This window comes from Ambystoma mexicanum, chromosome 5q (genome assembly GCF_040938575.1).
Source record: "Ambystoma mexicanum isolate Mex_15411 chromosome 5q, UKY_AmexF1_1, whole genome shotgun sequence".
NCBI classification, from domain to species: Eukaryota; Metazoa; Chordata; class Amphibia; order Caudata; family Ambystomatidae; genus Ambystoma; species Ambystoma mexicanum.
Window position 1 is genome coordinate 110,385,598 of NC_090933.1, and position 26,251 is coordinate 110,411,848.

Sequence of the window (26,251 nt, forward strand, 5' to 3'; positions counted from 1 at the left end):
GAGAAACTAAGAAGGGTCTGAGCCCAGATGAGGGATATCCGGGGTGAAGTTAATACACACACAACTGGCAGTCGAGAGAGGTCCGAGACCGCACATGGGAGATCCAGGGGTGAAGTCGTCACCCAAGTGCTGACAGTTGAGAGAGGTCCGAGCCTGAATGAGGGAGATCCAAGGAGTTAAGCTATCACCCAAAGTTTAATGAGAAAAGAATAAGAAGAAACAATTGAGTAAGGGTCAGCCCAGAAGATGGGGACCCGGGGTGAAGTCCTCACCCTATTTGAACTGTTGCAAAGAAATACTATTGAGAAAGAGGGAGCTATCAACCAAGGACTAGCAGTCAAGAAATATCTGAGCCCGGCAGAGGGAGAACCAGGGGTGAAATCGTCAACCAAGTACTGACAGTCAAGAGGGGTCTGAGCCCGACCGAGGGAAATCCAATAGCGAAGCTCTCATCCAACCTTTATATGGAAAACGATACGTGAAGGGTCAGCCGGGAAGAGGGGGACCCAGGTGTGAACCGTTATTACCATAGCAAACTTTCATTTGTTAAAGGAACTTTTGTTTTGTTGTTTAAACACATCAGGCCCAGAAGGCAAGAGACTTCAGAGGAAACGAGACTTGACCATCGACAGTCCTGACAACTGCCATTGGAACTGTTGTCTCATGCTGTAGAAGCCCGAGACCATACTATGCTTCAAGCTCCAACCTTACCCAGTTCTCAAAATGTGGGGAAGGGAGACTCAGGCTACCCCCTCCTGACTTATCATTGGAGAACACCTTTTTCTTTCTTGAAACTTAACCTCACACCCTTTGTATTTAGCGTAAGGAATTGGCAATAGGTTTTCATAGTATAGGCCCTTTTATTTGACTTTGACGCCACTATGACTGCCTTACTTTTCATTTGATGGTCGACACCTGTCCTCATCTTAGATTTAGGTTTAGATTAGGCGTTTTTCCAACCCGCATACCACTTTCATTGTTCAATAAACACCCTTGGACTATGATCACTTGTGTCTGTCTTACTTGTCACCATGGTTTTCTCACACAAAGTAACTATAGGCACTCTGTAGATTGAGTGAACATTAGTTCTACAATCATGTCATTCTGTGCACACGACCATAGTATGCTTGCCTTGCAGAAATAACACCCCTTTCTTTGCACGTTTACATTTGTTCTTGGAACAGGCCATGAGTGAAAATAACCCAGGTAGCATCTGCACTAATAATAGCCTGAGACCCTGACTGTGTGTTCATATTAAGCTTGTGATTTAACAACCTGTCATAAAGAAATGTAAAGCCAAATGTATAAAAGTTGTTTGTTTCGAAAATAACCTCCGAGTTATGGACAAAGCCTTGCTGTTGTTTTGCTCTCTGTTTAAACGCATTCTGAATGAATAAACCTTTGACTGCCAAACAGCGCTTTGCCGGTATCTCATTCTCTTGGTGTGTGGGTGTGTGTCCACAAGCAGGCATCATGACTGGATTATTTCCCACATGATACGAGACGCTGTGCACATGATGGCAATACCCAACAAGACAGTTTCATTATACAAAAGGTCAAAACAGTCAGTTTGCCAGTGCTTGTTATGAATTCACACAACTGATACAGCTACAATCATCGCTGAATGTACATTCATGAAGATCATAAATACAACTTGGACAATACTGCTGAAGATACAGAGGCACGCTTTGCATTTGAAAATGGGATGATGATGAAAGAGATGGTAAATGCCTGCTTGCATAGGTTTACTGCCAGGATGCAGAAAGGGACATCTCTCTCACAGTTTTTCAAGTGCACAGATGAGCTAGTTCCTAGACTAACTGAAAGTTTCATTGCTGATCCACTGGTGGGAGAATGGGAGAAAAAGGTTGCCTCAAAATGCGTTTTTTGTAACATGCAACGTGCGACACTAGTACACCCTGCACACTAATTATTTACCATGGCTCTGCTCATGGTTAGAAAACCCTGGCTTCGGCTCGGATCAGGCAAAGAATATGAACTCCTCGGAAGCACAACTCCTTTCTCTGTCTATGCTCATGAAACAAAGAGATACAACTTAAACACATAGCCCCTTTTTCTCCTAGCACCTTGAATGTCAAAACTAAGACAAATTAGCTCTCTCCTGGATGTGGGCATGAGACAATAAGAAAAAACACAACAAACATGCTGCTCCCTTTTCCTGGCTCTGTACATGTCAGTCAAAGCGTATTAGTGAAGAAGATTATAAAGGGGGTTGGTCTCATGATCACCAATAATAATAGTACTATCCAGTGCTTGAGTTTTGTGTAAAGGTGCTTGCCACCCTCATGTTAAAGTTAATATATCAAAATGATGCATGCAACACTGCTAGCTCTTTCACAAACATGTACCAGATACTTGAAATGTTCTTGTCTACAGTAAACCAACTGCGCAACAGTGGACACTGGTAAACTTTCAAATTGGCGGGGTAAAATACATGCATTTCATTGAACTGATGAGTATTGTGAAATAACACATTTTGTCCCCAAACACCACCTCAAGTCCTCATTTACTGATTGACAGCGCCTGATCAAAAATGTGATGTTGCCTCCATTTTTGTATATGTTTATTGGCATTGCCGTTTAACGTCCTGGTCTTTCTTCTGGCATTTATCCATCTATATAAAACACTAAGGTATGTTCCCGTACTCAGCTGATGACATTTATCAGTGTTAGGCTGCCCTCTGCTGTCCAAATGGCAAAGTGCACCTCTGTGTGCCCTTTCAATTCAACAGCAGCCATCATTTAAACAAACAGAACAAGCACGGTTCTAAGTGATCACCTTCACCTTCCACTATTGCAAACATTCGGAATAATTTCAAGTTACTTCTTTCCACCCATACTTCTCTTCACACAGGGCACAGCGGTTCCAGTATCAATCAACAGTTGATTACCAACAATGTATATACACTGCACAGGGTTGCCTGGAGAAGGCGGACAAAATGTGGGGAGGTATCACCTCTTACATCAGGCAGTGGAGGCATAGCAATTTGTTGTAAACCGTGACGATTGACTCAGGATGACCAATCTTTTCTTTATTGTGTCTGTTTGTTATAAAATTCATAAAAATAGTTTTATAAAAAAATTGTTAATAACCGTCTCAATGTTTCAGTCTCTAAAGAGCAAAACGCTGTAGGACAAATGCCTTCTCACAAGCTAAAACTGAAAGTAGATGCTGTAATTATGCTACTACGCTATTTTATGTCATCACGGGACTCTGAAATGGAACAAGGTTGACAATTACGTGTCTACAAAAACACATCATAGAGGCCTGTGTAATCGACGGGACTTAAAACTGTCCTTATACCGCACATAACTCTCATTCCATCTGATACAAATATGCCTTTCAAATTCAAAAGAAGACAGTTACCTATACATTTAGCCTTTTCAATGACCATTAAGTCTTCACAGGTACCTATGTCCACTTCCTGGAAGCGATTGGTGGTGACCATTAATAAGCCACAGGGACCTAGGGCAACGTCCTGGAAGCGATCAGTGGTAATTCTGATATTTAAGGAGGGGGACAGAAGAGTCCCTATGAATTACTGACCGACATTGACCTTTAGAATATGCTAGAACGTCGTATGTTATGCCGGTAATGGCTAGTAGAGATAAATATTACCTAGACATGTTTGGGGAGGCCAGCAACCTTTAGTCAAGTGTGATATTCTGAACTTATTATACAAGTTGGGTGGTTTTGGTGTTCCAGATCTTGATACATAAAATTGGATCACCCATTTGCCTGGAACTGCCCTCCTCCTAGTATTCACATTACTTTAAAAGGCAGAAGCAGCCCCCTATGACTGCGGAAACTGCTCTATTGCGATTGCCACCCCTTAATAGAGACAATGACCCTCATTTCGAGTCTGGCGGAAAGCCTGCCGCTGATAACCTAATAGCACTCCATGGGAATGGGGACCACGGAAGCACCAGCACCGTTTGCAACAGTGCCAGGGCTTCCGTGAAACTCTGCAAGCGGGTGCGGTTCCGCCCACCAGGTCTGACCCTGGTGGGCAGGACAGCACCCGCCCGCAGAGTCGTAGTGTGCTGGTCCGGTAACAACAGTGACGGTAGGCATACCGGCGCCGTTGTTACCGGACAGGCACACTTGTAATGAGGCCCAATGTCAATATTGCAGAATGCACCGTCTGGGTATGAAGTAAACTACATGCTTAATATGATATAACTGTACCTTATTCACCACACTTTTCCTTAATTCTATTTGAGGACTGAAGGGTTACCGAGCTACCAGAATTGGAAAGAGAACCATCAAATCTAGAAATAGTAAAATGTGAGAATTTCTTGGAGAGTGACGTATCATAGGGTTAGATAAATGCATGAAATTCAGCAGCATCACAGCATTCAAATTCTTCCAAAATCAGAATTAGAGGTTAACATTTGAAGAGGTTTCTGTGCTTTTCAAACCCCCTACTCCAAAACGGGAGTGAGTTAGCCAACTATGTTGTTCAGGCTACATCTGCATTTAGGGCAACATGTATTAAATGGTCATGGCTTGTAGAACCAGTGGTGGGGGGCAGTGAGAGAGAAAACCATAGACAAATTTAGGTGGGAGTCTACACTACATCCTAGTCTGGAAGATGAGGTTTGGACCCAAATGGATTTACAAACTCACATGGTACCCCCAAACAAAGTTGACACTTGTTCTCTTTCAATTCCTACCTCAGAAATATTTCACAAACCTCAAAACATTGGGCACCTGTTGCAGATGAAAGCAAAATGATGCAAACATTGAACTCACTCGAGACCCAAAGATTACTGAACCTCCATTGCAACCTATTTGTACACCTGTAATGTTTAACAGAAAATCCTTGCCACGCTTGTGCATGAAACTGCATTTCTTCATGCATGTAGAAAGTCAGGAGCGTGGCCAGCAGGCAACCGATGTAAAGCAGGATTTGTGGAGCTCCCGCTGCCCTCCCGACATTATCATTTAAATATCCTAGTAACAGTGACGCGGATCTGATTCAGACGGTGATCCGTGCATGTGAACATGTGGGGTGCCCACAGAGTTCAAGAAACGGGCTGCATTTTCCTGATAAATCCCGGTGGACGAATGGGCACCGAGGAGCTTGCTGTGCTTCCAAAAATGGGAATCGCTCCCTGACTCGCCGGTAAGCAATCCAGCAGTGTCCTGGAGAAGGGAACCGGCAGCTGGGAAGCATTGCAGAGGGGTGCGGGGGGGGGGGCAGGGGGGGGGAGGTGTCTGCCATGCCCTGGCCTACAATAGCGAAAATGGCAAGCAGCAGTGGCCGCCACGGACTGCAAGCAGCAGCAGCAGGATCCCCTGGACTGCAGCCCGCCCTGGAGAGGAGCTATAGAGTACGCCATCGAAGCAGACCTTGTGAGGGGCCCTACGGTAGGAGACAGCGGTGTGGGAGTGGGTGGTTGCGCTCCCCACCGGCAACAGAGGTAAACGCAGCAACACTCCGGTTACCGGGCCCCTACCCCCTAAAACCACCATCACGAGACGCAGGGCACATCAAGCCTGAAGTGAGAGCCGAGTGGCCAGCACGATATTGGGAGCACATAGAAGGAGGAAACCATGCCTTTGCAAGCAGCAAGTGTCAATGACAGCTGAGAGCAGCTACTGGAGTCCCCGGAGCCTGGAGGTATAGTAGGAGCCAAGGGCTGGCTGGAGGACCCCATGTGCTTAGCCCTGGCAGAGGTGAGGAGGACATAAGTAGAAGGGAGGACAGCCTGCCGGGGAGGTGCTTGGGAGCACTGGCGAAGCAGCATAAAGAAGGGAGAGCCGGCTGAAGGGCCCCTGCAATGGTGGGGGCCACAGTCACCTCCGTAGAGTTGGTGGTAGAGACCCCCGCACATTGAGGAGAGGAAGTGACCACACATTGCCGGCAGCAACACTCGGGAGGACAGCGAGAGCGGAGGAGCGTGCTGCTATCCGGGACCAGTGCGAGAACATTGCTCACATGCACTAGGGGGCCTGAAGAGGCTGAACGGTCGCTGGCCCCTGGGACAAGTGAGGGACCTGGACTGCGGCGCAATCTAGCTGGCCCCAGAGAGGACACAGGGCTTCCAAACCCAGAGGTGTGAGTGCAGAGGTGGAAAAGGAGCAGGCAGCACAGGACTGAGACACCTGGTGTGGGTCAGCATCAGCATTTGTAGGGCAGGCCCTACCATCTTTGGTCACTGCCTAGAGTGAAACGGGATTGGCAAGCAGTAGCAAGGCCAGATGATGGGCGGCAAGGGCAGGCAACCCAAGATGGATAAGTTCACAACGCCAGTTCCGCAACTCCCCTCTCCTCCGGTATCACAGGACAGCCAGGCATCAAATCCGGACAACAAAATAATGGAGGTCCTGCAGGTGGCGCAGAGCTCGAGGACAGCACTGGAGCTCCAAATTGGCACATTTAGCAGTGTTGAATTTCATCAGGGCAGATATGTAAAAGACAGCATAGACAGAAGGCGACGGACGGGTAGCGGCAACGTAGGGGGAGGTGCAGATCCTCAAGGAGCAGGAGGCCGCACTTATGCAGACCACAAAAGCTCTGGAAGCCCGTGCAGCGGATGCAGAGGGCTGCTCAAGAAGGAACAATGTGAGAATAGTGGGCCTCCCGGAAAATGCAGAAGGTGTCTCAGTGGAGCTATTTTTGGATAAGTGGCTAGGAAATAAGGGCCTGTCACAATGGTTTGCCGTAGAACGGGCACACAGGGTGCCAGCACAGAGACAGATACCTGGAGGCTGCCCTGAACGATTGTGGGCACAATATTTAACTACTGCAAGAGGGACATCCTGCTGGAGGCAGCCAGAAGAAAGGGCCCGATAAGTAATTCCAGCTCCACTGTCATGGTGATCCCGGACTATACGAGGAAGGTACAGCAGTAACAGCATGGATTTGAGGAAGTAAAAAGGGTCCTATGGGAGCACGAGGTCCGCTACATGCTGCTATATCTGGCTAAGCATAAAATCATAAAATGGGACTAACATTTGTTCTGTAAACACCCCTGAGGAGGCCTGGGAGTGGTGGGAGTCTAAAGGCAACTGGGCAGTGAGCACCTCCAGGATGCAACACAGCCAGCATGGCAGCAGGTGGGATGGGGGGGCGACCGAGCCCCGAAGGAGAGGGAGAGAGACAACCACCTGACGAACAGGCTGAGTCAGGCAAGGTTATAGTAGCGGACGATGGGACCCTTCAGCTACACAAGGAGAATGAGGGAACGGATGGGACACCAGTGGGGAAGACAGAGGGGGCGACCTCATAATCAAGAACTCGCATCACATAGCAACACAGGGATGCTGCTGAAACGCAGGGGTACAGGGGCATCACCGCAACATGCACATGGGGAGGGAGGGGATGCTGGGGAGGCAGATCCCTTTCTCTTACCTTAAACCCCCCGCCCCCTGAAAGTGCCCAGTGGTCTGTGCCTGCACTGGTGGGGCGGCACCTGAAGTGCGCCTCGAGCATAACTACACAGTTGACCTCTCATTATAGGGGTGGACTGAAGAGAGTGCACTAGTTGCAGGTATTTTGGTTTGTTAGGTTTTTTTGGTTATGGGGGTTTTGTGGGAAAGTAGAGGGGCGGGGAGGGGGTGTGTCACAGATGAGGGGAAGACAGGGAGGCAGGGTTCCAGCTCAGTGAGGCATTTGAAGCGTTGGGCTCTGCAAGGTCACCAGCTGTCAAGGAGAAGGGGGAGTGGCCGCAGTCAGACAAATGGGGTCAGTGACAATTCTTTCCTGGAATGTGAGAGGGCTGCGATGCCCAGCTAAGTGCCGGGAGGAACTGGGGTTCCTGAAAAGATGGCCAGTACAGATAGCACTTCTCCAAGAAACACATCTTAATAAGGAAGAGCTGGGAAAAGTTAAGACCGCTTGGGGTGGCGAGGTTTATGGGACGCCTAGTCCTAATACGACAGAGGGCGACAAAAGGGAGGGTTGGCTTTACCGGATTATGAATTGTACTTTCTGGCATCTCAGCTACAGCACGCTACTAAATGGGAGAAGTGGTGGGAGGAATAGACAGACAATTAATGGGGGACCCTAGGAAGCACCACACGGGACACAAGATGTTATGGAGAGCAACAGGGAAAGTGGAAGAATCATGCCCAACTACAGTGGTTAGGCAGGCCTGGAAGAGGACCCAGGTCAAGTTGCAAATAGGGGTGGGACATAGTCCTGAAATGCCTCTGAGGGCCGACACAAAAGGGGCATAGATTATAAGCAACATAGGAGACGCCAAATGCGCTGCAGGAGGGTGCCGGTCCCTGTGTGGCCTTTTTGAGGGAGGACTCTGCTGCCTTTCAGTGTGTGGGCAGAGAGGTACCAGGTGCCAACAGGACAGTTCCTAAACTATGCCAGACTGACCAGCGCCCTGGCGACCAAGTGGGATGCCACCATTCTTCAGGCGATCCTAACCATGGGGAATGAGGGACATGCTATATCCAGACTATATTATACACTGCAGGAGAGTAGAACTCTCCTGCAGCTCAAGGTGAAGAACAAGTGGGAGCGTGACATGGGTGTTACGTTTGAGGAACCGACTTGGCATAAAATATGTAGGAATTTGGGGAAAGTCTTGAGAAATGCCAGATTCAAACGTATTCAATTCAATATTTTACAATGGGTATATTTAACCCCCCAAAAACTGCATGTGAGGAACCCCAACCACCCGCGCCAATGCCCGAGGTGTGGGCAACACGCAGCAGGTTTTTGGCATATGGTTTGGGTGTGCCTGGTAATAGCGGAATACTGGTAGGGCGTGATGGAGAAGATTAACGCGCTGCTGGGGAGTCGGGTGGATTGTTTTCCCAAGTTGTGTCTGCTGAGGGTGGTCCCTGGAGAGAGGCGAAGGAGTCAAAGAAAGAGAATGGAAGACTTCCTGTTATTACCAGCTAAATGCAGGTTGGCAATCTCAAAGAAGTGCCCTAGGGGGCCCCCTCTTGGCGCAATGGCTGACAGACGCGCAGAAGTGGTGGCAGCGGAGCAGGGTGAGGTACGGGCACTGGGGAGGTAAGAGGGGTCAGAGGGCAAGGGAGTGGCCTGGAACATCCTTTAACCCGATTTTTCAGACCTCAACCTGACGATCTCCACCCATGAGGAACGGCAACACTTATCTGAGGAGACTCTTGGACATTTACTTTACTTTAAATATTTGTAATGCACGGCCATGGACCTGCGGCTTAAGGGCGCAGCAGACATAAAAACACCCAGATACAAGAGCAAGGGACATTCCCCAGATCGAAAACCAGTAGAAAGGGCTTCAAGTGAACAGGAGGGTCTTGAGTTTCCTTTTAAAGAGCTCCATAGATTTCAGACATCTGAGCTCCAATGGTAATTCGTTCCAGGCCTTAGGGGCTGCAAGGTGAAATGCTCCCTTAGAAGCCTTCACCATCCTACTTCTGGGAATAGACAATAGCTCCTGATTGTCGGATCTCAAAGCTCTCCTACAGATTTTTTCAGTTAATAGATCCTGTAGGTAGGCCGGCATGACATCCCGTCTCTCAGATTACACATGGTCTCTTCTCCGGAGTCCAACAACCACACAAACTGCCCTGTTCTGATCAACCTGTAGCCTATGTAGAGAATGGCTTAGGACCGAGGGAGGGGAGAGGGGGGATTGTTGTTGGTTGGTTACGTTTTCAAAATCAATAAAAAAAGAAATTAAAAAAACTGCATGTATAAAGTCTTGCTATGATGTCTCTCCACAATACTGCCTCTTACATAATATATGTTATTTATAACGTGCTTAATAACCATAGGTTTCTAAGCGCAGACCCGGGGATTGAACCTGTGGTGCTCCGCGTCAGCTTGCTTCCAGGGTGAGCACGTTTCCCCTGAGCTATCCTCCCGAGACATCTTCCAGATGTGTTTGTCTACGGGTGATATGCGATACATACTTAAACAAGACTTTAAAAAACTACGGCCTCACACATGCCCATTCAACCTATACCCAGGTACCACCATCAAATGTCAGGATCTGTCACACTTGCCCATAAACCACCATATGCCAGGAACAGCTTCGTATTCCCATGTTGAGACATAGAATTGTATAGCAGTGAAAGTGCAACTATGTACAACTATCAAATGCCAAAATGGAAACGATGGGTAAAACGGAAATAGAGATTCCCTACGTGGCAGACACCCTCATGCTGCTTTACACTGTTTGAAGTACCTTCTCCCACTCTCCTCGTCGCACTATCAAACCCTGAGGAGTGGGATTCCCGATCAGCAAAGCTAGCCATTTATTATTGTTCCTCCTACGACTTCATCCCCTTTGTTATAATGATTTCACCCCTCCCAACTTCTTGAACCAGCCCTCATCCATCAACTCAGTGAGACACCCACTCTCTGCTTTCCCAATCTTGAAACCTTTCTCATTGAGGACGTTCACCTCCCAAACAGGACAAGGGTCTGGAGACTCCAGCTTTACTGCAACCCCTCTCTGACCACTCTCTGGTTCTCTGCACAATCAGCCAGCCTCCTCCGTACTTGATATCTTCCTCTTCCTCCCTCACTTCCTATGCACATTGTCGGTTGGATCCTTCTTCTGACCACTCCATCCTTCACTTTGCAGTCCTACCCCTCCTCCATTCTCTTTCAACTATAACAAAGAATGCTATGGTACGTTTAAAAACGAATTAATGACCAATACTCTTCTACCTAAAACGTGAGAGTAGCCTAGGCCATTTCAGCTAACAAGCCACACATGCCACAGCGTAATCCAGTAGCCTTCCCTGGAAGTTCACCTCTACTTCAGAGCCCCTGGGCGTTGGTGGCTAAAATAGCCAATGCTACTCTTCCGTTTCAGGTAGAAGCCCTTTTGTTAATGCAATTTCTTTAAAACCAATCAGAACCTTAATGGTGTATGCTAAGCATATGCCAAAGATCACATCACAAGAATGTCAAACTGCACCACACTGAGGATCCTCAACGAGAGTGAGGCACGTATGTGGTCATCTGCATTCTTGAGAACTGTCCATCTTGATAAAGCTATGTTTCAAATAACACTACCCAGTAGGACCTACAGAAGAATTTACCGGAGCAAAAATGCAAGCTGTTCAGCTAATTTGCATACCCACAAAGCACTGCTCAGTGGCGCTGTACTGGAGGGAAACTATCAGGGATAGCTATTGGATGATTCTGTTGAATTTGAAATGGCCTATTTCACTATCATGAAACCAAATCAACCCTGAATGCAGGATTACCTATCTCTGCAGGCTCTCTCTACAAACCTCACCGACTCAATTGAGATGGCTCAGTCTTTTCTGAACTTGAACTTGCCTTGCTCTTTGAACACCACTACCCTTTTAGCTCTTGTGCTCCATCTAGTCTACCTCCTGAACCCTGGATCTGCCCAGCCACATGATAGATGACGACATAATATCTGTTGCCACCTGGCGCAGTGGTGTGAAACTCAATGAAATGTAGCCCCATTCTACTTAGCTTCAGGATCTCCCTCAAGAACCAATCATTCTTCTCCCAAAGTGATCCCAGGAGTCATCATCAGCCCTGGTTTAAGCAAGAACCATCTTGCATTGATCTTATGTCAAGCACAGCAACAGAATCACTCGTTCTGTAATAATCCAATGAACAGTACTTTCAGGAAATGCACGCTCCTCTATTAAATAAATAAATACAGATACATAGACAATACAAAGTGTCCGGTTCAGTCACATGCCACCGTTAAACGGCAAGTACAGCCATATGTACTTGTCCGTCGACTTCCTAAATGCACTTGTTTACACCATTGCATGCCAGGTTTGTACGATTAACATTTTGCATAGCTTATTTCTGCCCTTTTACCACTATCAAATACAGGGTGCGGCAAAAAATAAGCCCTCCAGCAAGTGCAAGATTTAGCCACATATGCCCATCACCATAAAATGAGAGTTTCGGCCATATATGCCCATGTGTCACCTTGGTATATCAAACACAGCTTCATATGTTCATGCCCTGCCATCAAATGCAAGATTCGGTTTTACACAGCTGTTCTTACCCTCTCCCCACCCACTGCCGCAAATTTCACCACAGGCTCGCCAGCAGCTTTCCTCCCCTGCAATGGTTGATAATGAACTCCCAAGGTGGTGCCAGCTGTGCTGGAATCCAGCCTGTCAAGTAACAAAGTGGAAGTAGGGACACTCCTTTGTATCTCCTACCTGCACAACCTCTAGGCTGCTGCACGCCCCAGGACACTTAAGCATGACTTCCTGTATCTTGAGTGTGCCACGGTCTCTATTATTGTGCAGATTAAGGCAACACACAGAGCCCCATAGAAGCCCCCACGCGATCTAGGGCGCTCTGAACCTATGCACTGGGGCCACATTCTTTGCATCGTTTTTTCCTATGCAAATAGTACACTCGCCGACGACAACGTATAAAAAGGCATTGCTACTGCCAAAAACAAAGGAAGCATCTGCCCTTTGATTAATGTAGTACCATAAGCCGAGACAGTGGCAGGCGAGTTTAGGCATGGTGGTATGGAGCGTCTCAGCCTTTAATGAACAACCTGCGTAACAATAAGAGTAATTAATCATCTGCGTCTTACAATATATGAAATTGTGCATAATATTTTTTCTGTGCAAAATAAATTAACTGAAAATGAATAATGTGTGCATGTCACCAATACTCTGGAATAACAATATATGCTCATTGAAAAACAGAGGCAACGTTTGGAAACCCTAACAGAACCATGGAGAGAATTCATTTCCGCCAGCAGCTTACTTCCCGACACTTGTTACTAGGCACACCCCCAAACAAGTAGCGCTTCCTTCCACCAAACTTTGCTAATAAATCAACCAAAGTGGGTCCTACCAGGCTGGACGATTGGACATATAGTAGTTGGGACCACAAAGATCTTCTGAAGGTCACGCAAGTGGTCTTGGATAGCGGAGATAAGGTAACTAATAAGATGGTCTGGGGAGAGAAACTCGCAAGGCAAACACCTATGTGGGGCAGGGGAAAATTGTGCGAGCCAAACTATAGGCCATCTGGGACTGGGGAGCGAGAGGCATCATCACACAGAAGGATGTTACGGAAGATTAATTTGAACTACCCAACTTCCGAGTTCTACAAGTACAAGTCCAAAACACTTTAACTCAACAAATCGGTATGCTGCTTAATGTTACAGAATAAAAAATAGAAATGAACATGAGGGTACAGTAAGCCATATCGTTGGTAAATGGATCTCCATGCTAATGAAGGCTCTAGACACTTGGTTTATCCCTTAGGGAACTTGAAAGCCAGATGGGAAAAAACGTATGTGGGACAATTAATGATGAATGGTAGATGCAATAGAATGTCCCCATAGGCTGACATTTCAGCCTGAAAAAGCTGCCCACGAGACAGGTTGGCATATGCTTTGGAGAGTAAGTGGAAGTCGATGTAGCCATGCCCAACCTGGAGTGGATCTGTGCTATAACAACAGAGGAGCTGTCCATGGTGCTGGGATGGAGGATAAATACCGATCCTCAACTGCTTCTGCTCGAGACCTCAGTGGCAGACCTGGACTGCAGATGCGCCGAAACGCTTGTAGCCAATGGGCTGATTGCTGCATCCGCCAATAAGAAAATGGAGTGGAGCAATAGTGCCTTCTAGAGAAAAAACATGCAGATCTGGGGTCATTGGAGGGATTTGTATCATTTGGACTGGCCAAATATCACAGCGGTTAGTCGATGGTGGAAAACGTGCCCTGAGATTTCACGAATGGAAAGAACTCAGATGCCTTGGTCTTGCACAGGGGTGACAGGCTACTTGTAGGCAAGGACATGAGGTACTCCTTGTCTAACAATTCAATGATTGCTACACTTCTGATCAATGTACACATATCAAGGCGCTGCTTCAATGAGTTGCATTTGTATGATTAACATTTACATGCTTTATTACTGTGTAAACGGAAACACTTTTTTTTTTTATAAATGAACCAAACTCCACAAAGCCTCTTAGGAGAAGCAGTATCTGTATCGCGAGAAAACTGCAGAATATGATCTCCCTGGGCGAAACGGGGTCAAGTAAATACAACTAAAACATTGCCCCAGCTGCTTCACCAAATAGTTCTTAATGATGTTGCTTTTATGTCATTTCTGTTTAAGTGTGTGAACACCCTCGTACCATGCAATTAAAACAAGCATTGGCAATGCCAACAGTTTGGAGTTTATGTATTGGACTTTTATGTAGGCATGGGAAAGGAACTTGCCAGGCACTCCAATAGTGGTAGTAAATGGTCATTCATGGTAGCAGGTGCAAAATGGTGGGAGTGCCTGGGCATCTGAAAGCAGTGCCTGGCAAATGCCCAATAGTTACAAGACAAAACTGTTGGCTTTGTCCACGCTTGTTTTTAACAGAACATCAGTGAAGGGCACCCATAGTGGTTATACATAGGGTGGCTGATGGCAGACCTGGTTAAGACATTTGTATTACAACTGTAGTGGGTTTACAGCACATATCAAGTCATTAACACCAAGAAGACTGCTTTGAAAAAAAAAAACTGGCAGGCACATTGAGTGCAAAGTTAGTTGGTAAGGCTTGATTAAAGTGAGCTCCGTGAGTTCTCATGAAGAGGTATTTGGGTGCGGAGGGCAGAAATTGGGTGGGAATGGCCACAGAGATTAGTATGGCCATGGCCAGTGAGTGGGCAAATAACCAAACAACACCTACAAACTGTGTGTCCCGCTTCATATGCCATTTCTCCCCATCTGTACTGTCATGCAATAGTCTCGGCTTATCCAGGGCAGCCGAAGTATTCCCAAAGAGCTACTCTGCCATGCAAACAAATATTTCTCTCCTGGATACTTCGATCCAAAAAAAAAAAAATTATATATATATATATATATATATATATTTTTTTTTTTTTTTTAAAGCAGATCATGTGAATTGCTATTTCTAAAATATGTTGTTAACACGAACACACAACTGAGGAGGGATCACCCTTATCCTATACAATTCTCTGCATCACAGTATCAAGCTGGCCGAAACAGTCCTTTTGCTATAAATCATCGATTATAAGCGGGTCTCACATATCTCAAATACAGTTCCTGGCCAATATGTTCCTTAATTAGAACTTACGCAAGTACAGAACTTATAAGTTCTGATCCAGAGAAATAACCCTCAATTACTTTATCCTTAATTAACACTTCAAAATAACGCTGATGCAGCCTATTCAGTAAATTTCTGTCTCGCAATCATTGAAAAAAGCAAATGGCTGACAACGTTTTTGGACATAAATTAGCCATGGTTCTGTAAAAAGAATACCTGGGTTTTAATAGATCATCCAGAATCACACGGCTCAGGGGAGTAGCTAGATTTACCCAAATTGAGGCCATCAACAAAATGCCTCCACTTTCAGATAAGCCACTTTACAAATAGACTAAATAATTTGTAGTGGACTGTTAGGCAGAAACCTGTGCAGTTCCCTCTGGGACCACTGCAAAAGATTTAAGACTACAGGTGTTTGGCAGTAAACCCACTTGGTAGCAGTCTGTACCGCACAGATTCACTTGGTAGCTGTGGCTGAGCAGTCAGACTTCCTTCCTCAAGAAGAGTTAGGCAGTATACATAGTATTCACAATAGGTCAAAAGAACACAGTAGAACAAGTAAACACTGACCAGAGCTTGGTGTAAAAGAGATATAATTATTTATTTAAAACCACATCTAGTAAAAACACACAGGCACTAATAGTAAGCAATTCAAAAACACGGTCACTAAAAGATATACACTCCCTTAAAAGAATATTAGACAATTCTTTAGTAAAGCCCCGCTTATTTTCAGACAGCGGTGAGCGCTTAACGCAGATGTCACTCTAATAATTCGTTTTAAAAGGGAGAGAAAAGCAGACTATAAATTGAAACAGATCCCAACACTTTTACAAGAACACAACAAGAGAGGAAGGCAAAGTAAAACCGTGAAGTTAGAGTTCAGTAGGCCGAATCCACTTTAAGAGGATCAGAACGAAATGTGTCCAAGGTCACACGGTTGCAGTGCACAAAAGTCTTGAAAATGTTCAAAAAGAGTTGGACCAAAGAAAGGGACCAGTTAGATGGTCAAGGCGGCCGGCCCAGTCCAGAAGGTTAAGGGATTATTATTACCTTGTAGCAATCTTTAGAAAGGGAGGCCTGGCGGACACAGTACCTTAAAGTGGTGAGAATACTCCAGCGGGGCAGTTGTTCCTGGCAGCAGATGCAAGTCCCGGGGGAAGAGGGGATCTCGTTGGGGAGGAAGACAGGAGTCCGTTGCACTGCCGGGGAAGAAACCAGCCGCAGAGTTCTCAGGTAAAAGGAACGGTCCTTTGATTCGCGGTCCAGTGGTAAATGGCTATCCGGTTGCCGGGGTGCTTGGCACGGGCAATTCGACCACAAGTCGTCCTGGGATGCGAGGAAAAGAAGGTAAACTGGTTGTGCCCACCAGTCAGGGGAAGAAGTCTCTCCAGCCGGGAGATCTTCTCTGTCGTCGGGAAGTGGTGAGTCGGTTCCGCAGGGCTCCACCGGTGGTGTCGTCGTGGTAGGTCGGCTCCGCTTCTCCCTCGTCGGATTCTCAGGTCCTGTGGCGACTTCTGAGGTTCCAGTCCCCAAAGCCCTGCTTTTATGCAGCACACCCCCATTCACTCAGCCTAGCTGTCAATCAAACATGCTAAGTGGACTTGGGCCAATCACATAAGAGTGCGACTTGAGTTACCAAGGTAACTCAGTCCAGGGTGCCTAAACCCTCTGCCACACCCCCTGTGGTACCCAGAAAGAGTGGCACCACTTTTGGAGGCTTCTGTGGAGAAGCCAGCCAAAAGTGGAACAAAGGGCTCGACTTGGGTTGGAGTCACAGAAGAGAACACAAACGCCATTTTAGAATCGAGTCCTGGCAAAAAATACCAACCGGCGAATTAATATTAAATAAATAAATCGGCGGTATGTTCGAGGCTATGAGAATTAAATAATTAAAGTTGGTAGCCTCGAACAATGGGAAAATCCCATAGGGATATATTCGCGGTCGAATATAAAAAGTAGTATCCACTGCCACCAGCCAAAACTCAATCAGGGGGGACAGAGACGTGCCCCCTCGATTAACAGACACCGGGGCAATTCAATTGGCAGTACGTCCACAATATGATGGTTTGTACTGGTTTCTGTTCATAATTTGGGACTAGTAAAGCCAATGGTGACTTTACATGCCCTGGGAGACAGTAGCCTATCCCAGGGTATGGAGTCTATGGTGGGGTGTCACTATGACACCCCTGTGTCACTGCACGGAGGGTGCTGTGTAACACACATTGTAAAAACACATGAGACCCTATGGAGTAAAGGACCCCGTAGGCCATAAAACACATTAACAGTTAAAGGAACACCACAAATCATGTCCAAGAGTAGGGGGAAAAAGAGTTTCACTCTTAGCAGGAGACAAAAACAAACTCCAAAAATCCAGCAAAGCTGCTGGGGGACTCACTAGGTTAGGAAATTCAGCCTAAACAGAGATTTCTCCCTAACATGGACTTGGAACAGGATACTGTTTCTAGAGAGCAGAGATCATCACTGGGCTCAGGTCCCCATCTACCGGAACCAGCTCTTATAAACCCCAATGATTTGTCTTTATAAACCTCACTGCAAAGCTTGTTTTAGAGGCCTCTCAACCGAGGAAAGAGATTCAATATTGTCCTATTCATTTGGTCGTCTTGCTTCCAAGGCGAGTGCGTTGCCCCTGAGCTATCCTCCTGAGACTATAAAATTCGCATTCGTATATATTCATAATGATTTACTAAAGGAAAACTTGTGCCACTTAAAATATGGCTCCCCTTTCTGGTTTGCAACCAACCTAGTCACATAATTGCGATTTTCAAAGCAATTACAGTAATGTTATGAGTGGCCATAAAAGCTGCATACCTATGACTAAGCTCTGGAAGGATGCCGAGGTAAGGTACGACCAATCAGAATGGCATTATATCTGCACAGAGCGGCACCTGGATGCATCTTGTCCCTACTGCAGGAGCATCTTAAGGACCTTTGTAAAAGATACTTGTCAAAGCTGTTGATATGTAACAAAAATAGCAGATGGCGGGCAACTACACACCCTTATCCCGTCGGGTTGTTTAAAAAGGCTTTAAGACCTCCCCTCTGATCGATACCTCACCAATGCTGTTAAATAATACTTAAGAGTCCTTCTTCGACGCCCATCGCTTCCAGGGTTTCCCCATGTACGGACATGTCCATCCAATTTAGGACTTGGAGATGTTTGTTTATTTTATTTATTTGTAGCGCGCGCCAGACCCTGAGGTAACCAGGCGCAATGTCCTTAAAGGCAGGTCCAACATAGACCACTGCTCACCTATTCCTCACACAGTATATTACAGGTTCTGCACCAGCTCAGAAGTGCCCATTTACCTGTGCAACCTATTTTGGGTTTCTGTCAAAATGTTATTTTTGTCACACCAAGATGAACGTAGTTTCCCCATTACTTAGATAGATGAATTCTTAAGTGTAATAGGCATTTAGCATGTAGGTGGGTTTTGTGGTCCTTTCTTTAAAAAAATGGGCACAACTGTGTCTTTGGACCTGGACCACGGCACCATTTGGGTAAGAAATTGTGCCTATAGTTGGAGACAGTTGTTCCCTTCGCTACCAAGGTAAGGAGGACAACGTACAGGGTGCCAGAAAACAGGGGGCTGGAGATTGCAACTAGGAGGGTGCACAAGGGCCTACAGAGAGTGGTGTATGGCCCACTATAGGGTGGAAATAGTAGAGAGGTGATTGAGGAAAAGCTTGGGATCATCCAGATGCTGGTTATATGTCAAAACTGGGAGAACAAAACTGCAGCCAAGAAGATCCAAACGTGACAAAGAAAACCAAAATGAGGGGTGTAGACAGCAGTGGTAGAGAGCGTGTTTGGGGGCATTAGAATGTACACAAAGGGAAACTATAACAGACCTGTTGGTGTTAGTCAAGGTAGATGATGAAAGCCCATATTCTATGTTGGGAAATCAATAACAATCTGCAAAAAAAAAAAGTGATGCCACTACTTAAGTAGTAAACTGACGGGCGGGTCACTACTGGGTCAAGTAATGCCCCAGGGCCAGTTACAGGCCCGAACAAAGTCTCTTCTCCCTTTCCATTGTGGTGGCGGGGTAGCGCCAGCCCGGAACCCTGCCTGTTCCAGGTGCTGGCAAGGAATGAGGAAACTGCTAGTATGTGGCACAGGGGTTGGGGAGATGGAATTTGGGGGAGGGGTACAAAGGGCACGCAGGCTCATTTACCTGTTGCCTGGCAGGGAAGATGTCCTCCCCCTGCTCAGGGGGCTCAGAACACAGGAATTACCATGTGGTAAATACTGCATTTTGAGGTCGCCGCTGGCTCGAAGGCCTCCCGCTTCCCTCAGGAGTGCTAATCAATAATAATGTGTGTGTGTAAGGTATTACAACTACACAGCAATATTAACATATGTATTAAGGTATCACAGTTACAATTAGTCAAAGGCAGATTCCTAAATGGATTTCCAAGTGCAACAAAACAAAGAATTTTCTAGCTTTACAGATTGCTTTCTTATGAACTAATGATCTGATCATTTATAATCATTAGTGGAGAAGGAGACATTATCTCTACACACTGCAGGAATTTAGTAGAGCCATGCGGGACGATAGCTACAGTTTATCAATTATTTTAAAAATGCAAGGCAGGCTTCTAGGGGATTTTCACTTAACTGCTAATAACTGTTTGCCACACAAGCTACATATTAGTACTTTTTCCTAAGTCAGATTTTACATACCAACAACTGAAGACATTATATCAGAGCAAGCAAGATACCAACTATTGAACATTATAAGGGCATTGCAAGTTACCTTAGAGTTCCCGCGATGTGACAAAGGTACCTGCCCCATTTCTACTTTTTGATGACAAAACTTTGCAGTGACCTGCACTATCCTTATTACGTAAGTATGAATAATCACGTCACCTCACCAAATGTTTGCCACACATTTGGAGCTTGAGCAGAGACAATAGCCCGCGCAGCTCCGTGGTGTGGGAAGCATCACTTCCGCAACAGCCCCTGCAACGAAAACAGAGCCGCACTCTGGGCGGTGTGCAAGAGCACACGCGCTAATGGATTTGTTTGGATGTAGCCATTGTCCGTGCTTTGTTGAGATGACAAATCCACTTATCCTGCCATTTTCTAACATCTAGGTTCCTATGGCAATAGAAGCCGTACCGGAAGTGCATCCTAAGTGCTATTGGAACTGGGTAGACGGGCCTTATAAATAAAATGGGCCACTGAATAATGGTCGGCAACCTCATTTGAACTTCTGGCAAGATTAGTGAATTTAAACAAGGCCTGGGATTCCCACCTGCCTGCGTGGTTACACAGCCCAACTAAAAGACGGTGAACAGGCCTGCATTTTACATTGCGTTTCCATGAGATACTTATATGTTCGGTGCTTTAAATAGCATTGATCAACAGGTGAAGCGAAAGGTGTGGTGTAGATGGCAACAACTATAAAGAACAGTGATACAAGTCCCACTATTCAGGAAATAACGTTTTAAATAAAAAGGCGACCACATCACCATTAGCCCAATGATCTCCAGCGAGGAGGAAATCCTTCCACACCAAACTGTCTGTGCGAACAGTGTCCAGAACCCTACCTCCATACTCACCACAAATGTGGACCAAAGGCGCTACTTATTTTTAACAATTTTAAAGCATGATTATTCCAACAAATGATATGTTTATGTTATACTGCCTTTATATATTCATTGTCATACATTATAAACCAAGCTCATAACAAATCACTCAACACATTTACAATCCACAAATTTCAAAAGAAAATATACACACAGAAAATATTATTCCTGTCAGTTCACCTTCAGTTGTATCGCCCCCCCCCAAGACGACATCAAATATCATTTTCCAAAATAACCTAATCAAAGGGACTGTGTTTCACGAAATAACCCCAATCAATACACGAGGGTAAGCGTTGTCATAAATCCTATGCGTTTTGGGACTCCTAGTCCCATCATCAGGGAAGAACCCTCATATATCTGTAACAATAATAAAAAAAATTGCAATTACTATCATACACATACATGTTATTTTTTTAAAGGTAAGGTATCTCACAGACAAATGACAACTTCATAAACCAAACCAGAACAGAAGGTTGAATGGAACCAACCTCCCACTATACATCAAAGATCAATTTCTGCAATATAAATTCCAACATATAGGGTAATGTCACAATGACCCTCCTCAAAGGCGGGTAGGAAGAAGGGAGAGCCCCTATAGAACAATGAAAACAAAAATTGATAGAGATAGCCAAAATAATTTTAATGAAAACTCTCCCCCCACCTCGCCCATGTGGTGCTGTGTGCATCAGGTCCATAATAGTTCTTCTACAAGCTACTACCCTGTAATAGAGCAGGGCAAAAATTGAAGTATGCCTCCAATCTTCAGAAGTACTGTCATAAAGTGTTGCATTATATTGGCAATTTATTAGATTATCTTCCAGGTGCTGTCCTCTTTCTCCATGTGTGTATTCCTTCCCTTGTTTTTATCTGTCCATGTTGTGCATATAGATGTTGCCTTAATCACTTTTATTGATGCCTTGGTACCTCTTACGGTTTGTGATCAATAAGTTGTAGCCCTTGAATTTGTATCAAAATATTTTGGCGTTTCATAAGGAATTAAAGGGGTTAACAATAGTTTATTTTTATTTGGCATGTTGGGAAAAGGTTATATTGTGCCATTTTCTTTATTGATCTATATTAATTGATCTTTTATTCAATGTTATTTAAATATGTTCATATTTGTTACTACCTATAGGATAAGAAAATGAGTACGCTTAGAAAAGAAGATAAGAAAACCTGCTAGGTGCATGGGGAGTAAAACACAAGCCACCCTGTGAGTATTTCAAACATGGGGAGGTGTGTAAAAAATGCAAATCCTAATGGTTTGGGTACAAAGGGTGTTAGGGGGTTCGTGTGCAATCTGCTTAAGAGACAACAAGGCATATTTACTGTGGGGGGGTGATGATTTACTACACTGAATAAGTGGCCTAAGACTAAATTTACTAAGCTCAAACAAAATATAGCAAGTATAACGTACGACGTTTTTTGGTGTAAATTGAGCTTAGTAAATCAGCCCAAAAGATATATATATATATATATATATATATATATATATACACATAAAAGCACACACACACACACATTGGGTTTATTGACTAAGCTAAAAAAATAGTTTAATTAAAACTAAATTTACTAAGCTCAAAAAATAGGGTAAGTAAAACTTACAGCAAAAAATGACTTCAATTCTGGCTTAAGCCACTTATTCAGTTTAGTAAATCATTCCCAGTGTGTGGACCATAACATGCCCGCCTGAAGGTCTGCAACCTATCCCAACTCCACTAATAAGACAGACGGCATCTTCTTAAAATAAACAATGCCCCGAATTATTCATGGAAATATTTAGAATGCGCCCTTTAATCTTAAATGAGCACCGATACATGTTGACAGACTGGATGGAGCGTGTCCTCGTGGTTCCCACATAATCCCTTTGTGGGCTGAGCAGCCGATCCATCAGCAGCAGGACCATCTTCCACAAAGTGCATGCCCGTTCCTTAAGTGCAGCCACAGCCAGGCTTAACGAGAGTGATGTGAAACCTCGAGGTACAGCCCTGAACCAGTAACAGGGTGACTACTAGGGGAGGGGCGAGATGCAGCTTAGCTAAAAAACCCCAAGCAAATGTACACAAAAAAAAAAAACACGGGGTCATTGTAAAGAAAAGGCATTATGCTGTTACTTACATCGCACCTGCAAGCAAATTGACATAACCTCACAATTATTGAAATACGAAATAAACAGTTTATCTTAAAGTGCCAACAGTCCATGCAATCTAGAAAGATGTGCATCTGCTGGGGTGGGTTACATTCTGCAGACCAAGTGAGAGGAGCCATTATCCTGTGGGTAGAATCCATCTATTGCTCTGTAAACTCTTCAATGGGGATGCCTTGCTTTCCTCTCATCCTCCCCCGGCTAATGAAGGCCAAGCAAAGAGTAGGGCTGTGCCCTTAAGGACGCTACCCTCTTCCCTCCCGGGGGTGCCACACTTCCATTGCAAAGCGGGCGCCGCGTGGAACACCACAAAGAGAAGATTCTTCCTACCAGGCTCGTAGGGCAGGCAGGCTGGCCTTGGCTCCCGGGAGCAGGCAGGCAGGCAGGCTCCGGCGTTGTCCGTGTTGTGCCTGAATCGGGTGGACAGCGATGGTAGAGAGTGCACCGTCCCCGTCCCCCCCTGGGTCACTGGGTCCTGGGAAGCCAGCCACAGAGGCAGGTGTCCCCCGCGCCCCTCCTGCCGGGGGCCTGAGAAGCCCTCAGAGCCGCAACCGAGCACAACAAAGGAGCGGCCCAGCGGCATCGCCGATACCCGGCGCCCTCGCCGCCATCAGGGCCTCTCCGCCAGCACCGTTCCCTTATCCCTCGCCCTCAGGAGGCCGCGCTGAGCACCCCCACTCCCCCGCCTCACGGAGCCGCGCTGCCTGTACACCAGTGCCCGGGCTCCCGCCTCCCTCCAGAGCTCAGGAGATTTCCGGTGCAGTAATAACGCCCACAGCCCGGGGTAGGGCGGTCTGAACCTGGCGGAGGTAAACAGGCGACTCCTGTGGCCGCCGACTGCCTGACAGCTTCCACTTCCCAAGCGCGGCTGCTCCTGCGACCAGTGTCTCCTCACAGCCCTCCCGAGCATCGCTCCCGGGCACATCCTTCACTCTGTGTGGCACGCACCCCGGGAAGCGAAAATCAGGATTCCTTCTGGAACTGTCACTATTAGGAATACATATTGTCCCGTACCTGTACCTCGTTGCTAGCCCCACACAACTCCCTGGGCCAACCACAACGCTAATTTGCACTTTGTGAACTTGGGCCCTGTTGCCTTTAATTTATATAATCAATGAGGCGCTGGTATGATATTTTGACAATATGACAAAAGTCACATTGACATCAGGAATGATATATATATATATCAGGGAGAAAGTGCAGGAAAGGATAACACGTTCAGGGTACTCAAAATCTTTTGGGAGCCAATAGAGTCCAACACATCTCAGTAGAGTTGGAAAACGATATTAAGACGTACTACCGCAACATTTTTGGTCTGTGTGCATCATCAATAGAAGGAACTGTTTCCATCAGTTTGCCGCCAAACGCACAGGATTACATTCAGCCCACAGCAGCTTTGGAACGTGGATGTCAAAATGACTCTGAAGTCAGGTTTCGAAGCCTTTTTCAATAAGGTGTGAAGTCTAGCCACTCATTTCTCAATTACTTTTTAATGTCGTTTTTTTAGTTTTGGCTCAGGTGGTGAAGGAATATGTGAGCTTAGCATACTTTTCTATCATTTGTGGAGGGATGCACATAAGCCAGTATCAAATGTTTGTGTTTAAATTCTTCTCACATTTAGGTGATTTAAAAACTGTCCATTCCTCCGGCAAAGCTAAGATAATGTGTTACTTGCAGCTACAACGAATCTTTTAGTGTAATAAACATGTCTTGGTTGTAAAAGACTGCCTTTGGACACAACCGCAAGCTTGTGACATAGAGCACATCTTGCTAAAATTAATCATATGGCAACACGAAAAGACAAGTATTATAATTCGTCCAGGTGGAGCAGGTGCACTCTTTAATTCATTTAGAACAGAGAAAGGTTTGAAACAAGGATGCCTCGTGGCTCAAGTTGTATTTAATTAGTACATATCTGTCCTTGACCAAAATAATGGCTGCTGACCTAAAATCAGTAGACATTCGTTTGGGTGGTTGGCTTTCGCCATTGTTGTTGTTCTTATCATGGTTCACACAGCGATGGGTTTGTTATGGAAGCTAGAGGCAGTTGAGATAACAAAATCACTCAGTTGTAAATTATACTAAATCCAAAATCATAATTTATTTCCAACAAAAAAATGAAGGAAAACCTTTGTATGGAAATTGCGTACACATAAATTGGAAATTGTATCTCAATATTGTTATTTGGGTGTGGAAACAATCTCAGACAAAAAGAATACCCCCGTACTACAGGAAACAGAAAAGTAAGTGATGGCTCTAAGGGGCTCCTTATATGGATTTGATTATAAATACAGAGGCTTTTCCCTCTGCCGTTTTGTGCTAGACTATGGGCAAAATTGACTCTTGTTTACACGGATTAGAAGCTAAAATAAAAATTCCTGAATTATGGTTGAAGAATTTATAAGGCTAGTCGCGATGTCCGGTGCTGGATTGTCGTATGGGCCCTCCCACTCAACTGATTAGATGCAAACCTGGGCTCCTATCCATATATTCCTTTGCTTGATTAAGAAGATGAATGTTCTATTTGAAGGTCAAATGAATAGATTGTAACTCCATAAATATTATATTGAAAGATGTACTACATTAAAAAAGCCCAAAAGAATTTGCTCTTTTTAGTGGATATAATAAAAAATGTTAAGGAAAAAAGTTGTCTAGTGGATTGGTTGCTTCTGGTACGAGTGTCGATAAAATATCTGAATTAAAGAGTGTGTCTTCAGGATTGGAATTTTAATCTGACTGGTTTAACATTGTTGAAATTGACAAAAGAATTCAAATTTTCAACACATTCGTTCCAGAAAGTCACTATTCTATTAAAGACACAGAGGCAAAGGATTATGCTTCTCTTCCATATTTACTGTTCAGAAGCAAAGCACAACCAATAAAACATGAAAACACAAAACTCAACAAAAACTACAATAACCATGGTTTTAGAGTCTTTGTAGTTCTGTTCTTTTTGGTCCTCAAACTGACCATGTGATAACTTTAACCAATGATAGTGTTCCTTGTCCATAAATCCCCTGTCCTTCTACTATTCCTCCTCTTTCTTTGTCTAGTCGAGGATGCGTCCACTGAACTTTGTAATCCCGTCCGTTCCATGCCGATAAAAGTTCAATTTCCGGATGTTTGTTGTTCGCCACCGTACCTATAGAAACATAGTAAATGGTGACTATAAACCGAAAGAGGGTGGGACAGTCGTGAAGTCAACCACAATTTGTCCATCTCATGCTTTTGTGCATTTAACAAAACTGTACCATTTCAATGTATTCATCACCATTTCAGTAATTACAGAAACATGTAAAACATTTCAGTACTTTTATATTCATAACAATATTACGATTGATAGGATGGGATAATCCTTCGCCTCTGTGTCTTTAATAGAATTATGACTTTCAGGAACAAATGTGTTGAAAATCTGAATTCTATGTCAAGACCGGAGACTCGGATTATGCTTGTTCAAAGCTTACTTA

At 45.1% G+C, this 26,251-nt stretch overlaps 1 protein-coding gene across 5 annotated transcripts in view; it reads right to left on the minus strand.

Moving 5' to 3' along the window:
• Positions 1-23,702, minus strand: part of MSANTD3 (Myb/SANT DNA binding domain containing 3) — a 345,465-nt gene extending 321,763 nt beyond the window's left edge. For 3 of the 5 annotated variants that reach the window (XM_069620623.1, XM_069620619.1, XM_069620620.1), the window contains exon 1: positions 23,115-23,701. The gene's annotated coding sequence lies outside the window, so the exon portion shown is untranslated. Of the gene's footprint in view, positions 1-23,114 lie in introns of all 5 variants that reach the window. The other 2 variants (XM_069620618.1, XM_069620624.1) reach the window with 1 other exon arrangement.
• Positions 23,703-26,251: the final 2,549 nt, after the last annotated feature.